This window comes from Pistacia vera, unplaced genomic scaffold, assembly GCF_008641045.1.
Source record: "Pistacia vera cultivar Batoury unplaced genomic scaffold, PisVer_v2 Contig712, whole genome shotgun sequence".
NCBI lineage: Eukaryota > Viridiplantae > Streptophyta > Magnoliopsida > Sapindales > Anacardiaceae > Pistacia > Pistacia vera.
In genome coordinates this window covers 40,830-56,010 of record NW_022196571.1, presented here as the reverse complement: position 1 = coordinate 56,010, position 15,181 = coordinate 40,830, and the positions used below count along the sequence as shown (strand labels likewise).

Here is a 15,181-nt window from a genome sequence, read left to right as displayed (position 1 = left end):
GAAGGGAACAAATGAAAGTCATAGCTAACTGTGAGCTTGCTAAAGATGTTTGGGATAGGCTTCAAGTCAAGAATGAGGGAACTAGTACCGTTAAAAGAAAATAGGCTTAGAAGATGTGTCACTGATTTTAAAAATTTGAACATGGAAGAGGACAAAACTATAACTGATTTCTATGGTATAGTTTGTGATATTTCTAAGAATGTTTTGCTTTGGGAAGAACGTATTCTAATGTGAACTTGTTTGGAAAGTACTGCGCTCTTTGCCTTGGAGGTTTATGTCAAAGGTCACCAATATTGAAGAATGCCGAGATGTGAGGCTATGGACATTGATAAATTCATTGGCTCTCTCCAAACCTATGAGTTGAATTTGCAACACTGGGAAAAACAGAAACCAAGCAAAGGTTTGGTTCTCAAACATGAGGTTGATTCTGATCCTTTTGATGGTTGTAATTAAGTCATTGGAGCCTCATAATAGTTGTTATGGCCAAAATGTAAGACTGATGTGGCCACATGCCACAATTATGTAGTTCAAGGTGGTTTAAATGAGTTATTAACTGCCTCTTTTGATCCTATGGGAGGTAAAGGCAGTTGATGAGAGTTACTTGGTCCTAGGCTAGCCATATATAAAGATATCATCTTCTCCATCAAAGAGATTCACAAAATACAAAAGGAAGAAAGGTTTTGGAGGATAGGCTAGAAGACATCTCTCAAACACTCACTCACAAATCATCACATTTTAGCTTTCTACAACACTTGAACAATATGGGTGGAGGTAAGTGATTAAATTCCGCATTATATTACATACGTAATATTCCACATTTGTATCAAAGCCATGCTTCTGCTTATTGTCAATGTTAAGATGTGATAAAGTATGCTGTAATAATTTTTATGTTTATTCAATTATGATTCTCTCATATTCATTTGGGAATATTTTTTTTTTTGGTTAAAAAAAGTTAGAAAATAAATTCCCCATGAATTATGAGAAAAAAGGCTTTGAAGCTCTAAAATGGAGTTAAATTAACTAAGTTATGGGATTTTAAATTTTGGGTTCAAAGTGGGTTGTTTTCAGGTCGGGTATGCAGTTGCAGAGCCCGATGAGGTTGAAGACGAATGAGCTGTGAGATATGACAAGTTGTTTTCTTTAATTTTGGAAACGACATGTTGTTTACTATATTTAAATTAAAAAAAAATTACGCTATCAGTTGCTTAGGTCTCAAACTTGGAACACAGTGGTTGAGAGTCTTTTACTTGATTCACTGAACAGACAGGCCAATTGACGTGCTGTCATTTTGTTTGATTAAATTCAATTTATGGTATTCTGCAAAGAATGCTTTTAATTCAGTCATGTTAATTGTTAGAAGCTAAACCTTTGTTGACGAAAAATGAACCAAGTCTCTGGGGGAAGAGCTGAATCTCTTGACCACGGGCTTCATTATTCTTGTGGTGTGTTCTGGAATTTAAGCCTTTTGTAGTCTGTTTTGAAATTTTAAGTTAGTTGTATTAAAACTATTTCTGATATTACTATAATATGCTGAATTAATTTTCCATGCATATTTGATATGATCAACGTGAGTTTAAGTGAATTATTATATTGCCATATGAAGAAGTGATATTGTAATGTTTTAGGAGTAGCCAAAGCATCCTAAGGCATGTAAGTTTTAGAGAAAATGCTGGCCCCAAAGGGAGGTAATTACCTTAGTACAATAATTAGAGTAAGACATTGAATTAGCATCATGATTAGATTAATTCTAGACCCAAAGGTATGGATTACTTTATAAGTGATGTAGGTTCATTAGTCTTAAATAAGTGTAAATCAATGCAAGTTAGCAACCTCTGCCCAATAGATAAGGTTTGAATTTATATTTTGAATTTGACATTGGTTGATTCAAATATAAAGTATGTTTACAATAGCATGACATGATTTTAATTCTTGGTTATTCAGTTGTTTCTACTATTTTTGCTAATAATTCATCTATGTTCCAATGTTAAATGGTGAGAACTTTTCTGATTGGAAAGAAAAGATAATGTTAGTACTTAGGTGTAAGGATATTGATTTGGCGTTTATATGGGAGCCACCAATCCCTATGGATGAGAGTACACACCTCTAAAAAGGTCCTCTATGAAAAGTGGGAGCGATCAAATCACTTAAGCTTAATGCAGATAAAGACCCACATAAGTAAACTTATTAGAGGTTCCATTCCTGAGTGCACTAAGGTGACAAATTTCATGAAAGCACTTGAAGCACAATTTGTGACATCTAAAAAGGCATTAGCTGGCACTTAATGAAGAAACTTTCTAGCATGAAGTTTGATAGTTCTAAGGCATGCATGAACATATTATGGAAATGCGGGGATATAGCTTCTCAACTTAAGTCCCTTAAGATTGAATTTTCTAAGGCATTTCTTGTCACTTTCATTTCAACTCTCTTCCTAATAAGTATGGACCTTTCAAAATCTCTATAACACACATAAAGAAGATTGGTCCATTAATAACTCTTAGTAATGTGTGTACAAGAGGAAGAAAGGTGAAGAATGAGAATTTGGAAAGTGCTCATTTAGCAGCACATTTCAAAGGAAAGGGAAAGTAAGGCAAAGGTGTCTCAAAATTCAAGAAGAAGGGATAGCACATGGTAATCCTAGTGGTTACAAAGTTTATGCTTCTTTTGCAAGAAAAAGGGACACATGAAGAAAGAATGCTTGAAATACAGAATTGGCTGAGAAGAAGGTATATTTCTTTCATATGTATGTCATGAATCCTATTTTGTTGATGCTCCTAATGATACATGGTGGATTGATTCAGGTTGTACAATTCACATTTCCACTACCATTCAGGGCTTCTAAACCTAAGGAAACCAGTGGGGAATGAACAAAGCATCTATTCAGGCAATTGGATATGTTCTGAAGTTGAAGTTATGGGGACTTTTAGACTGTTCTAAATTCTAATTATGTATGGATCTTGATAATACTTATTTTCCATCGTTTTCTAGAAATTTAGTTTCAGATCCAGACTTGTGAAACTTGGTTATGTATTTATTTTAGTAATTCAATCTTTGAAATTAAAAGACCATGTTAACTGTTGGATATGGAAAATTACTTGATGGTTTGCAAAGTTTGATCCAGATCCCTGCATTGAGATAGTCTTATGAATGTGCATGAGGAGAATGGTAGCAAACGTTGATCATTAAAGAGGATTTTCCTAAGTTGTGGCATAAGAGATTGGGACATATCTCTATACAGAGAGTTAAGAGGTTGGTGGATGATGGAGTTTTACAAACTCTTGACTTCACTGATTTCGATACTTGTATTGGTTGTATAAAGGGAAAGACAACTAATAGAGCTACGAAAGGAGCTAGAAGAAGTACTAATAAATTAGAGATCATACATACAGATATATGGGGACCCTCTCCTATACCAAGTCTAAATGGACAAAGATATTTCATCTCTTTCATAGATGACCATACTAGATACATGTATCTTTACTTTTTGTTTGATAAATTAGAGGCTATAGATGCCTTTAAGATATTCAAAGCAGAGGTAGAGAAACAAAGTGAAAAGAAAATAAAGGTTGTAAGGTCAGATAGGGGTGGAGAATATTATGGACAATATACAAAAAATAGTCAAATGCCAGGTCCATTTGAAAAATTTCTTCGAGAAAAGGGTATTGTTGCACAATACACCATGCCAGGAACATCGCAACAAAATGGTGTGATGGAAAGAAGAAATTATACTCTTATGGACATGGCAAGAAGTATGCTTTGTACCTCTATTCTTCCATTAAAGTTTTGAAGTGAAGCGTTAAAGACAGCAGTATATGTCTTAAATCGGGTTCCATCAAAGGCAATTCCAAAAACTCATTTTGAATTATGGGTTGGTTGGAAACCTAGTTTAAGGCACTTACACATTTGGGGTTGTCCCGCAGAAGTAAAGGTTTATAATCCAAATGTTAAGAAATTGGACCCGAAAACTGTTAGTGGACATTTCATTGGTTATCCAATGAATTCTAAAGGGTTCAAATTCTTTTTTCCTTTTCACACACCTACAATTGTCGAAGCTAGAAACGCAAAATTCCTTGTAGATCTTGAATTCAATGGGAGTGACATTCCTCGTAAAGTACAGTTTGAGGAAATTAAGGAACCGAGTTCATCTTTTCAAGATAATCAATTTATTATTGTTCAAAATGATCATTAAGTTAATTTAGAAGATCAATTGACTCGAGATGAACAAATTCCTAATCAGTTGCATCATGAAGATTCAACTAATAATGATACTGTTGTCCAAAATCAAGATACTATGGATGAAACAGTTGAATTAAGAAGAGCTTCAAGGCTAAGGAAACCAGCGATTTCTAATGATCATATGGTATACCTTCAAGATACTAATTTTGATGGTCAGTTAAATGAAGATCCCCCTTCATTTTCACAAGCCATGGATCGAGAAAAATCCCTCATTTGGTATAATGCCATGAAAGAAAAAATGGAATCAATGGCCAAAAACCAACTTTGGGCACTTGTCGAATTATCACCAGGAGCAATAACCGTTGGTTGTAAACGGGTTTATAAGACCAAAAGAGATGCTTATGGTAATATCGAATGATATAAAGCAAGATTGGTGGCCAAGGGTTTCACACAAAAGGAAGGCATTGATTACAATGAAACCTTTTCTCCAGTTTCAAAGAAAGATTCATTAAGAATCGTCATGACATTAGTAGCTTATTTTGATATGGAGTTACATCAAATGGATGTGAAAATAGCCTTCTTAAATGGAGATCTTGACGAGGAGGTATACATAAAATAGCCAGAAGGTTTCTGTAATGAGGATAAGCTAGTATGCAAGTTGAATAGATCCATATAGGGACTTAAGCAAGCACCCCGTCAGTGGTACACAAAGTTTCATAATGTTATTATCTCATTTGGTTTCATTGAGAATATTGTGGACCAATGTGTTTATCTTAAAACCAGTGGGAGCAAGTTTATCTTCTTAATTCTATATGTGGATGATATTTTACTTGCAAGCAGTGATTTGGGTCTACTTCATGACATTAAAAGATTTCTTTCTCAAAATTTTGAGATGAAGGATATGGGTGAAGCTTCATGTAGCGATGTATAAAGTATGCGTAATAATATTTATGTTTTTATTCAATTATGATTCTCCCAATATTCATGTTTGGGAATATTTTTTTTTTTTGGTTAAAAAAGTTTAGAAAATTATTCCCCATAATTATGAGAAAAAGGGCTTTTGAATCGCTAAAATGAGGTTATTAACTAAGTTTGGTATTTTAAATTTTCGGGTTCAAAGTGGGTTGTTTTCAGTCGGGTATGCAGTTGCAAGACCAGCTGAAGGTTGAAGACGACTGAGCTGTGATAGTATGACAGTTGTTTCTTTAATTTTTGGAAACGACATGTTGTTTACTATATTTAAATTAAAAAAAAAATACTCATCTCAGTTGCTTAGGTCTCAAACTTGGACCAAGTGGTTAGGTCTTTTACTTGTTCACTGAACCAGACAGGCCAATTGACGTGCTTGTCATTGTTTGATTAAATTCATTTATGGTATTCTGCAAAAGGCTTTTATCAGTCATGTTAATTGTTAGAAGCTAAACCCTTGTTTGACGAAATTGACACCAAGTCTCTTGGGTAAGAGCTGAATCTCTTGACCACTGGGCTTCATTATTTCTTGTGGTGGTTCTGGAATTTTAAGCCTTTTGTAGTCTGTTTTGAAATTTTAAGTTAGTTGTATTAAAACTATTTCTGATATTACTATAATATGCTGAATTAATTTTCCTATCATATTTGATATGATCAACGTGAGTTTAAGTTGATATTATTATTATTGTCATATTAAAGAGTAATATTGTAATGTTTTAGGAGTAGCCAAAGCTCCTAAGGCATGTAAGTTTTAGAAAAATTGCCTGGCCCCAAAGGGAGGTAATTACCTTAGTACAATAATTAGAGTAAGACATTGAATTAGCATCATGATTAGATTAATTCTACAGACCCAAAGGATGTTTACTTATGTGAGTAGTTCATTAGTCTATTATAAGTGTAATTCAATGCAAGTTAGCAACCCTGCCCAATAGAAGGTTTGAATTTATAATTTGAATTTGACATTGGTTGATTCAAATATAAAGTATGTTTACAATAGCATGACATGATTTTAATTCTTGGTTATTACAGTGTTTTCTACTTTTTGCTAATAATTCATCTCATGTTCCAATGTTAAATGGTGAGAACTTTCTGATGGAAAGAAAAGAAAATTGTAGTACTTAGGTGTAAGGATATTGATTTGGCGTTTCATATGGATGAGCCACCAATCCCTATGTGAGAGTACACCCTCTAAAAAGGTCCTCTATGAAAAGTGGGGAGCGATCAAATCACTTAGCTTAATGCAGATAAAGACCCACATAAGTAAACTTATATAGGTTCCATTCCTGAGTGCACTAAGGTGACAAATTTCATGAAAGCACTTGAAGCACAATTTGTGACATCTAAAAGGCATTAGCTGGCACTTTAATGAAGAAACTTTCTAGCATGAAGTTTGATAGTTCTAAGGCTATGCAGAACATTTATGGAAATGCGGGATATAGCTTCTCACTTAAGTCCCTTAAATTGAATTTTCTAAGGCATTTCTTGTCACTTTCATTCTCAACTCTCTTCCTAATAGTAGGACCTTTCAAAATCTCATATAACACACATAAAGAAGATGTGCATTAATTAACTCTTAGTAATGTGTGTACACAGAGGAAGAAAGGTTGAAGAATGGAATTTGGAAAGTGCTCATTTAGCAGCACATTCAAAGGAAAGGGAAAGTAAGGCAAAGGTGTCTCAAAATTCAAGAAGAGGGTAAAGCACATGGTAATCCTAGTGGTTACAAAGTTTTATGCTTCTTTTGCAAGAAAAAGGGACACATGAAGAAAGAATGCTTGAAATACAAGAATTGGCTTGAGAAAAGGTATTTTTCTTTCATAGTATGTCTGAATCCTATTTTGTTGATGCTCCTAATGATACATGGTGGATGGATTCAGGTGTACAATTCACATTTCCACTACCTTCAGGGCTTCCTAAACCTAAGGAAACCATGGGGAATGAACAAAGCATCTATTCAGCAATTGGATATGTTCTGAAGTTGAAGTTATGGGACTTTTAGACTTGTTCTAAATTCTAATTAGTTTGGTCTTGATAATACTTATATTCCACCTTTCTAGAAATTTAGTTTCAGTATCCAGACTTGTGAAACTTGGTTATGTATTTACTTTTAGTAATCAATCTTGAAATCTAAAGACCAGTGTACTGTTGGATATGGAAAATTACTTGATGGTTGCATAAGTTTGATCCAGATCCTGCATTTGAGCATAGTCTTATGACTGTGCTAGAAGAATGGTAGCAAACGTGTATCATTAAAGAGGATTTTCTCTAAGTTATGTTTACAGCTTGTTACTATTTGTGATTTGTTCTAACTTGACTTGCTTAAACAACTTGGTAAATCATTTCGCTGCATCTTTAAAAATGGGTGCCTAAACGTTAAATAGAATTCAAACCAACTCTAACTAGTGGTATTAGAGCAGATTTTGACAAGTTGCTTCAGTAGATCCTTACCCATTGTACTTGTTTTTGTGTGTATCTGAGTGGTCTAGTTGTTCGATAAAATCTTATTTGTGTTGCATTTTCATTTTAGATCTACTGTGTGTCTGTGTGTACACTTCCGTTTGTTGTCTTAGCATATGTCTGATTGTTTTTCGTCATGAGCTTCTTCACTGAAGGTGGATTTGCTCATAGACCACCTTTGTTAAAAGGATCTAACTATTACACATGAAGACCTAGGATGCGTGCTTTTCTTAAGTCTATAGATGAAAGAGTTTGGTCCACGGTTGTGAATAGTTGGACAACCCCAGTTATTGTTGAAAATAAAGTGTCTAGACCAAAACCTGTTACTAGTTGGATTGCTGATGAGATAACTTTGGCAAATTATAACTCTAAAGCCCTTCATGCTCTTTTTAATGCCGTTGAAGGGAACCAAATGAAAGTCATAGCTAACTGTGAGCTTGCTAAAGATGTTTGGGATAGGCTTCAAGTCAAGAATTAGGGAACTAGTACCGTTAAAAGAAATAGGCTTAGAAGATGTGTCACTGATTTTAAAAATTTGAACATGGAAGAGGACAAAACTATAACTGATTTCTATGGTATAGTTTGTGATATTTCTAATGAATGTTTTGCTTTGGGAAGAACGTATTCTAATATTGAATTTGTTTGGAAAGTACTGCACTCTTTGCCTTGGAGGTTTATTTCAAAGGTCACCAATATTGAAGAATGCCGAGATGTGGATGCTATGGACATTGATAAATTCATTGGCTCTCTCCAAACCTATGAGCTGAATTTGCAACACTGGGAAAAACAGAAACCAAGCAAAGGTCTGGTTCTCAAACATGAGGTTGATTCTGATCCTTTTGATGGTTGTAATTTAAGTTCATTGGAGCCTCATAATAGTTGTTATGGCCAAAATGTAAGACTTGATGTGGCCACATGCCACAATTATGCAGTTCAAGGTGGTTTAAATGAGTTATTAACTGCCTCTTTTGATCATTATGGGAGGTAAAGGCAGTTGATGAGAGTTACTTGGTCCCTAGCCTAGCCATATATAAAGATATCATCTTCTCCATTAAAGAGATATCACAAAAATACAAAAGGAAGAAAGGTTTTGAAGGCATAGGCTAGAAGACATCTCTCAAACACTCACTCACAAATCATTCACATTTTAGCTTTCTACAACACTTGAACAATATGGTTGGAGGTAAGTGATTAAATTCCGCATTATATTACATACGTAATATTCCACATTTGGTATCAAAGCCATGCTTCTTGCTTATTGTTCAATGTTAAGATGTNAATAAGATGGTAAGAGTGAGGTTTCGGATGACACTGTTGATATCTATGTTGAGCAACAAGAGGCATATGATAAGATGTATGACTAATGGATAAAGGTTTTGAAAAAGTTGCAATCTCTTGGTTTTGAGAATAATACTTTGCTGAAACAAAAGAAAGTCTTGTCTGAAAAGATTGTTGTTCTTACTGCTGAACTAACTGAGGCTAAGGCCATCATTGATAAGTTGAATGCAGGTTCTCTTAAGTTTGATGAAGTGTTTGGTCAAGGAAAATCCTTCAGAGATTGGTATGGTTTGAGTTTCAGTCTCGGTGCTAGCACATCGAAAGCTAGTGCGAGCATGTTTATGAAAGCGACTATCAATGCCTTCCAATTAGGAACTATGTAGGACTTCACTTATATTCATCATTATCATTGTTGTACTGAAACAACAATTAAAATATATTCATTAGATAGAAAATTTAATCTAAGACATCACATATGATTACTACTTAGTAATTGCTTTTGATAGAATTTGAGGTGGGTTTGACTCCTCACCCAATAAAGCCTTGTTGAATGGGAGGATTACCCCCTCTAATAACCCAATAGGGTTGAGCATGCCTAGTCGGTGTGGAACTCCAACACTCCCCCTCACGGTCAAGCCCATATGGTGGGTCATGCCTGTTGATGGAGGTAGTTGTTGGCTCTAACTCCTCACCCGCTGGTCAAGCACTCAGCTCAATTAAACCTGACTCTGATACCACTTAATATAGATCGGAGAATAGAATCTGAGTTATTGTTGAAGGTAGAACTTTTGTAGACTTGGAGAAATCTGCAGTTGATAAAGTCCATCTTGCAAACCTCCTTGAAGCAAGACTTCCTTGGTGGTTTTATCCTTTATTAAACAACAATTTGAGTGAAATTCAACAATAACATCATTGTCCTTAGTTATTTGAGAAATACTAAGTAAATTCTTTTTAATATGAGGAACACAAAGCATATTCTTTAATTCCAAAAGTCTCTTAATAGAGTGAGATTGAACATAAGACATACCTATGTGAGTGATGGGAACAACCTACCCATTTCCAATTTGAACCTGAGAATCACCTTGATAACCACTTTTAACCAGCAGATTACTAGTGTCAGCTATCATATGATTCGTAGCTCTAGAATCAACATACCAAGTTTGATATGTCACTGTTTGAGGAGCAGCAATAGGTAGATGCTGAGTAGACATAGGTATAGACACATTTGATCCTTTAAACACAGTCTGTTAAGGTTGGGATGAATTCACTTGCGAGGATGGATGAGAGTGTTGAAACTATTGCAAAGATGGCTGGGAATATTGAATCTATTGTATACCTCCAAACTGAAGTGATTGAGGATACAATGGAAGCTCTTGATTGAAACCAGTGTGAGAATAATTGGCTGACTGCTGCTGTGGTGTGGTAATCCTCCCATTCAACAAGGTCTTATTGTGTGAGGAGTCAGACCCACCTCAAATTCTATCATGGTATCAGAGTCCAGGTTCAGTTGAGCTGAGCGCTTGACCAGCGGGTGAGGAGTTAGAGCCAGCAACTACCTCCAATAACAAGTATGACCCAACATATGGGCTTGACCGTGAGGGGGAGTGTTGGAGTCTCACATCGACTAGGCACGCTCAAGCCTATTGGGTTATAAGAGGGGGTAATCCTCCTATTCAATAAGGTCTTATTGGGTGAGGAGTCAAGCCCACCTCAAATTCTAACAGCTTTCATAACCACAAGTTTCAAAGTTATGAATTATTGAATGAAACATTTCATAAATATTAATAACGAGGGGATCAACATTTTTATCAAATAGGTTTAACCCAAAACTCATTTATTATATTGATGGACTTTTATACATACTCATTTATTCTAATTTTAATATGTTAAGGGGAGTGTTCGATTTAAAGGATATGACCGCCATCATTCATGTATTGAGCTTTTATGTAAGTAATGCTTGCTATAACTCATATTATAGCCATATTCAAATTAATCACCTATATAGTATTTTTTCAAATTGTGGCATGAGGCCAAGTGGGAGAATGTAAGACTTGATGTGGCCACGTGCCACAATTATGCAGTTCAAGGTGGTTTAAAAGAGTTATTAACTACCTCTTTTGATCCTTGATGAGAGGTTAAAGGCAGTTGATGGGAGTTACTTGGTCCCTAGCCTAGCCATATATAAAGATATCATCTTCTCCATCAAAGAGATATCACAAAAATACAAAAGGAAGAAAGGTTCTGGAGGCATAGGCTAGAAGACATCTCTCAAACACTCACTCACAAATCATTCATGTTTTAGCTTTCTACAACACTTGAACAATATGGCTGTAGGTAAGTGATTAAATTATGTATTATATTACATACGTAATATTCCACATAAAAACCTTTTGTGAAAAAGTTTTATGACCATCAAACCCCTGGTACCTTTACAAAGAAATTTTCAAAAGATAAAGAAAAGAAAAATAAAGGTATCAAGTGTTTTGAATGTGAGGGTTTCAGGCACATACAATCTGAGTGTGTTAACACACTAAAAAAGAAGAAAGGTAAAGTCATGGCTACCACTTTGAGTGAGAATGAGCATGATGAGAGTGATGATGATGATTCGGGTGATGATAAAAATGTTTTAGCCTTCACGTTGAATCAATAAGATGGTAAGAGTGAGGTTTCAGATGACACTGTTGATATCTATGTTGAACAACAAGAGGCATATGATAAGATGTATGACTAATGGATAAAGGTTGTGAAAAAGTTGCAATCTCTTGGTTTTGAGAATAATACTTTGCTGAAACAAAAGAAAGTCTTGTCTGAAAAGATTGTTGTTCTTACTGCTGAACTAACTGAGGCTAAGGCCATCATTGATAAGTTAAATGCAGGTTCTCTTAAGTTTGATGAAGTGTTTGGTCAAGGAAAATCCTTCGGAGATTGGTATGGTTTGAGTTTCAGTCTCGGTGCTAGCACATCGAAAGCTGGTGCGAGCATGTTTGTGAAAGCGACCATCAATGCCTTCCAATTAGGAACTATGTAGGACTTCACTTATATTCATCATTATCATTGTTGTACTGAAACAACAATTAAAATATATTCATTAGATGGAAAATTTAATCTAAGACATTACATATGATTACTACTTAGTAATTGCTTTTGATAGAATTTGAGGTGGGTTTGACTCCTCACCCAATAAAGACTTGTTGAATGGGAGGATTACCCCCTCTTATAACCCAATAGGGTTGAGCATGCCTAGTCGGTGTGGAACTCCAACACTCCCCCTCACGGTCAAGCCCATATGGTGGGTCATGCCTGTTGATGGAGGTAGTTGTTGGCTCTAACTTCTCACCCGCTGGTCAAGCGCTCAGCTCAATTAAACCTGACTCTGATACCACTTAATATCGATCGAAGAATAGAATCTGAGTTATTGTTGAAGGTAGAACTTTTGTAGACTTGGAGAAATCTGCAGTTGATAAAGTCCATCTTGCAAACCTCCTTGAAGCAAGACTTCCTGGTGGTTTTATCCTTTATTAACAACAATTTAGTGAAATCAACATAACATCATTGTCCTTAGTTATTTAGAATACTAAGTAATTCTTTTTAATTGAGGAACACAAAGCATATCTTAATCCAAAAGTCTCTTAGTAGAGTGAGATGGAACATAAGACATACCTATGTAGTGATGGGAACAACCTGCCCTTTCCAACTTGCACCTGAGAATCGCCTTGATAACCACTTTTAACCAGCAGATTACTAGTGTCAACTGTCATATTTTCGTAGCTCCAGAATCAACATACCATCTGATATGTCACTGTTTGAGGAGCGCAATAGGTAGATGTTGAGTAGACATAGGTATAGACACATTTGATCCTTTAAACACAGTCGTTGAGGTTGGATGAATTCACTTGCGAGGATGGGTGGAGTGTTGAAACTATTGCAAGATGGCTGGGAATATTGAATCTGTTGTATACCTCCAAACTGAAGTGATTGAGGATACAATGGAAGCTCTTGATTGAAACTAGTGTGAGAATAATTGGCTGATTGCTGCTGTGGTGTGGTAATCCTCCCATTCAACAAGGTCTTATTGTGTGGAGAGTTAGACCCACCTCAAATTCTATCATGGTATCAGATCCAGGTTCAGTTGAGCTGAGCGCTTGACCAGCGGGTGAGGAGTTAGAGCCGCAACTACCTCCAATAACAGTATGACCCACAATGGGCTTGACCGTGAGGGGAGTGTTGGAGTCTCACATCGACTAGGCACGCTCAAGCCTATTGGGTTATAGAGGGGTAATCCTCCTATTCAATAGGTCTTATTGGGTGAGGAGTCAGCCCACCTCAAATTCTAACAGCTTTCATAACCACAAGTTTCAAAGTTATGAATTATTGAATGAAACATTTCATAAATATAATAACGAGGGGATCAACATTTTTATCAAATAGGTTTAACCCAACACTCATTTATATATTGATGGACTTTTATACATACTCATTTATTCTAATTTGAATACATGGAATTTGTATAAGATTTTGTATATTTAGTATTATTATAACATGATGATGTCCATGTGCGTATACTATTGAATCAATAATACTAACTTAAAAGATTTACATACAAATGAGGTGGCAAAAAATGAATAGAAGATTGAAACAAAAAGTCAAACTCATTATATTTATTCTTTTATTTATTTTTGTTACATTGCTTTGTATAAAATCTTTGTAAGTTATTATTACTGATATATTAATCTCAGGGTTAGTAATATTGAAATATATCCAAAAACACCTCAATTTATAAATAATACTATTGAAAAAAAATTAAAGAAATTTATCATACTTAAATTTATAATTTCTCTTTATTCATTTTATTCGTTCGAGTTCTAAAACTCCAACAGATTTGTACTCAAAAAATTGTTTAATAAAACAACTCTTATGAAACAAGTACTATTTCATCACCAAACTTAATTATAACTAAAAGCTCTGAAATTAAGCATCTAGCATGACTGGTTCTGGCCAGGATCAACACCGAACTGCTTGCAATAATCAGTATAATATCCGATCGAGCGTTAACCTTGTCGGGTTGCTTCCACCGCATTCAAGAGCGCCATTATTTTCTGAATTGTAGCCCCAAAGCCCTGGTTCATAACTGAGTGAACGTTGGTCATCCGAACCACAAGGCAGCCTTGAAGAGACAGCAGGGTCATTGACACTGTTTCGGGAGCGTTGAGTCCATCGATCCGATATCTTTTCCGCAAGCTCCGTAGTTGTAGTTCCAGGTAGCTGCATTGGTCCACGGCCGTAGTATTTCTTTCCGGCGACACATGGGTACTGTGTGTTTGTGTTTCGCAGTAGGCATTTGACTTGTCATCTCTTCAGTGTAGCATAAATCTGCAAAATTGGAGTAAGGAATCAAGGTTGCATGAATTTAATTAAATTTTTTAGTTGAAACTATTTCTACAATAGATGATTGTGAAAATATTTTGATATGTTACATAAAAAGACAAGTTTTTCTAATTTCTATATTAAGAGTTCTCTCTTGTGATATTTGAATTGATCTATTTAATTAATTCAGTAAGTTGGATCACTTGAGGTTAAATCAGCTGGTCTTTGGATCAAATCATACTCGCACCAAGTTGGAGGCTTTGCTCATGGATAGTGTCTTTTCATGCAAAAAAGAGAGAATATCAACCAATTAAAAGAGAGAAACAAAACTTACGTCCAGTTTCATGAGTAACAGGACAAAAATGCAGCAATCTCACGCTGGATTCATCCGGTGCCTGATCCAAATTCAGAAAACGAGTTAGCAGCACTAATAAATCCATCTCTTGTTAGAAGCTCTTTCCAGCACACTTGCATCTGCTTGATTCTTTATCCCATCAAAAATGCAGTTGTAACAATACTAGCAACAAAACCACCACTAGTTGGACGGCGATGGTGTCGACGGTGTTGAGGTGCAAGGACCCTCCTTACACCCCTTGCCACAGTAGGCATCGCCAGTGCCCCAGTAACCAAACTCACTGCAACACAAGTTTGCAGCACAGCCACAGTTTTGAGACATCACATGTTGGGAATAATGCCAAGGCAAAAACTCCCATAGAGCAAATGTGAGTAAATCTTTTCTCATGTTGAAAGCCATTAATTTGAGAGAGGTTTGAGGGATTAATGAGAAGAGAGGAAAGGATTTTTGATGTGTGAAAACTTAGTGGAGAGGGCTAGTTATTTATAGATTGTTGGGGAGTTTGCGGGTCAGAAATGACGATGGACTGTCAAAGAAAACATTAAAAATTAGGGACGCGTTGTTGTTGATGTTGAAGTATGATTT

General features: G+C 35.6%; 1 pseudogene; it reads right to left on the bottom strand.

Moving 5' to 3' along the window:
- Positions 1–13,815: 13,815 nt before the first annotated feature.
- On the bottom strand, positions 13,816–14,924 carry LOC116114539 (annotated as a pseudogene).
- Positions 14,925–15,181: the final 257 nt, after the last annotated feature.